The following is a 3,344-nucleotide window of genomic DNA, read 5'->3' as shown; positions in this document are numbered from 1 at the left end:
GGAAGATTTGTAAAGTGCTTAATAAATATCCCATTTTTATCCTCAGAACAACACTGAGACATGTTTGGTAGGATTAGGGAGGTATTATTACCCTCATTTTATAGAGGACGATACCCACCAGGTAGCTGGAAATGAAAGATTTGAGGTCAGGAGAGGAATTAGGGTTGGATATTTAGATTGAGGAGGTATCTGCATAGAAAACTGAATCTATGATATCTAATAAGATCATGGATAGAGCACACAGAGATAGAAGAAAAGATATAGCTTTGGAGGGAGGAATGAAGGGCAGAAGGAGGGAAGGAAGGAAAGAAGAACAGAGGGAAGGGAGAATGATGAAGGAAGAAAGGAAATAAGGGAAGGAGGAAGAATGAAAGTGAAGGAGAAAGAAAAGGAAGGGAGAGAGGAAGAAAGGGAAAGAGGAAGAAAGGGATAGAAAGACAGAAGGGGGAGGGAGGAAAGAAGAAAAGAAGAAAAAGAATTAATAAATAAATATTTAAAAACAAAGCAATAGGGGGCAGCTGGGTGGCTCAGAGTCAGGCCTAGATATGGGAGTTTCTGGGTTCAAATCTGGTCTCAGGCATTTCCTAGCTATGTGACCCTGGGCAAGTCACTTAACCCCCATTGCCTAGTCCTTACTGCTCTTCTGCCTTAGAACTAATACATAGTATCTAAGACAGAAGGCAGGGGTTTTTAAAAACAACAACAAGGGGTGCAGCTGGGTGGCTCAGTGGATTGAGAGCCAGACCTAGAGGCAAGTCATTTAACCCCCAATGCCTAGCCCTTACCACTCTTCTGCCTTGGAGCCAATACACAGTATTGTATATAATACACAGTATATATATATATATATGTAATAAAAACAACAACAACAAAAACAAAGCAACACCACTATTAGGTTTATTTCCTAAAGTGATTAGGGAAAAAGGAAAAGAATCTATAAGTTCTAAAATACTTATAGTAGCAAGGAACTGGAAATCGAAGGGATGTCAATAAATTGGGGAAAGCTGAACAAGTCGTGGCATATGATTGTGAAGAAATACTACTGTACCATAAGAAATGACAAGCAGGTTAATTTTGGAAAAAAACATGGAAAGGCCTATATGAAATTACAAAAAGTGAAATGAGTAGAGGGAACAAGAGAACATTATATGTAGCAACAGAAAAATTTCCTCCAGAGAAAGAAATGATAAATAGAATTAAGTAAGACATAATTTCACATAAAGATGTATCTTTCTGTCAAAAGATGCCTTCTCTAATGGGGAGAGATAAGATAGGAGGAAATTAACTGGATTTTTCTTGTAACAAACAAATAAATTTAAATTCAAAAAAAGTGAAGCCAGCATGGAAAAACAATATACAAAATGACTAAAACAATATCAATGGAAGGAATAACAAAAAAAAAACATTTAAAACCAAATGCTACAAAAATATAATGACCAAGGTTTAGCCTGAAAGAAGACATAAGAAAAAAAACACCTTTTGTTCCTTGATATAGGGGAACTATAGATGTAGAATAATGAAAATTGTCAACCTTTTTTTCAATATTTGTCATTTTGCTGAACTTTTCCCCACATTGGTTCTCTTTTTTATGGGAGTTAATTCTTTGGAAGGGATATGAGGGTCACATGGAGAAATGTAAGTTATTATATTAGTCTGGAGTGAAGTAGAAAAGGAACATGTCAAGACTTGTGAAGAGATGCAGAAAAGAGGGAGTTCACTTTGAGTGATCTCTAATCAATAAAATCTGAGGTGCGGTTCTCAGGTATAAAGTTCTCATTCTAAGGAATCTGATGGAGTGGGATGGGAAGCTTGAGGAGAGAAGGAAAAGTTTGGAACAGATTTTGTGTGAATGCAATAGAGAACCAATTAGAGAAAAGTGAAATAAAAGTATGGGACCAGTTGGTATTGTATTAAAAAAATTAGTGCAACTTCTTGATTATGTGATTTTGAACAAGTTGTTTCCCCTTTTTGAATGTTTCCCCAGATGCAAAATAGAACACTTCGAATAAATCCTCATTAAGCAATCTCAACACAAAAATTTATAATCCTGTGATTTCTAATACTCATTACATATATAACATTCCATGATTCTTTGAAGGGTAGAGATTTGGGTTGCCCAGAGCAGAAGAGAGACTGGAAATCTGGTTATTTTTAGTCATATTTTGGGGAAAAAGAATGGAGAAAGAGCAGAATTGGAAGATGTTCTGTTCTATCTCTTTCTCCAGAACCTCACTTGTCTATAGTGGAGAGAAAATAGGAGAGTTCCCAAATCATCCCTCACTCCCAGATTCTAAGTGAGAAATATATATGTGGAAGTATTTGAGTGGTCTCAGTTTTCAAAACTTGGATTGGAATTTAGGGTTTTTGTGTGAGCTAAGAGGGCAGATTCTTCCACTCTCATTTATCCCTTCCCAAGTATGCAGGCTTAGGAGCTGCCCTGGTTCAGTTGTTCAGTCTGCTTTTTAATCTGTCGTTAGTTGAGTCAGGGAAGACTTGGGGTCAGATGAGCATGCATGTTGGCACAGGGAGATACTAAAGATTCTGTGTTTCCCAGCATTGAGTTCTGAGAGGTTCCAGCTCTGTACTCAGTGAGAAGCTGGAGGTGCCCTAGTCACAGCAAGTCACCAGAGCATATCTGGGCTGGGAGGTTCTCCACACTCTTCTCCCTGGAGACCGTGGCCTTCTGCTTGTAATATCGACACTTTCCCTTGCTTTCAAACATGAAATGAGCAGGCAGAGATGGATGAGTGTCCCTGGGATGCTACATTCCAAGACTTGAAGAAACATATGACTAAGGAGGAGTTGAAGACATTCATGTTATTTCTGGAGGACTATTTCCCTGGGAGGTGAAGGGAAGAAGACAATCATGGGGTTGACTCTATAACCTTTACCTTATTTTTTAGCTATAGACATGAGAATGTATGGAATATGATCTTCAAATTCTGGAAGAAAATGGCCCAGAAAGAGTTGTGTGTGCAAATAATATGGAGATTTTATATGAGTAAGTGTGGAAATGAAGTCCTTGGCCATTGGATACTTTATATATCAGTCTCCTTATTCATCTTGCTCTCTATCTTTTATCCCTGTCTACTATTCATCTTTCCATCCTATCATGACCTTCAACATCCTACATTTCTTTCTGGCACATTTTTTATCTATATATTTCTCTTTTCCCTTTTATAATCTGTCTTTGTTTATAGTTCCATTTTGATCTTTCTCCAAATTTTCCATTTAGGATATAATTGGGGTTTTGCTATTAAAGGATCACTCTACTGCAAATATGAATAACATGGAAATAGTTTTGAAGAATGATACATCTATTACCCAATGGAACTGCTTGTTGG

This window comes from Gracilinanus agilis, chromosome 3 (assembly GCF_016433145.1).
Source record: "Gracilinanus agilis isolate LMUSP501 chromosome 3, AgileGrace, whole genome shotgun sequence".
NCBI lineage: Eukaryota > Metazoa > Chordata > Mammalia > Didelphimorphia > Didelphidae > Gracilinanus > Gracilinanus agilis.
The sequence above is the reverse complement of the archived record's forward strand: the minus strand, read 5'-3'. Positions refer to the sequence as shown.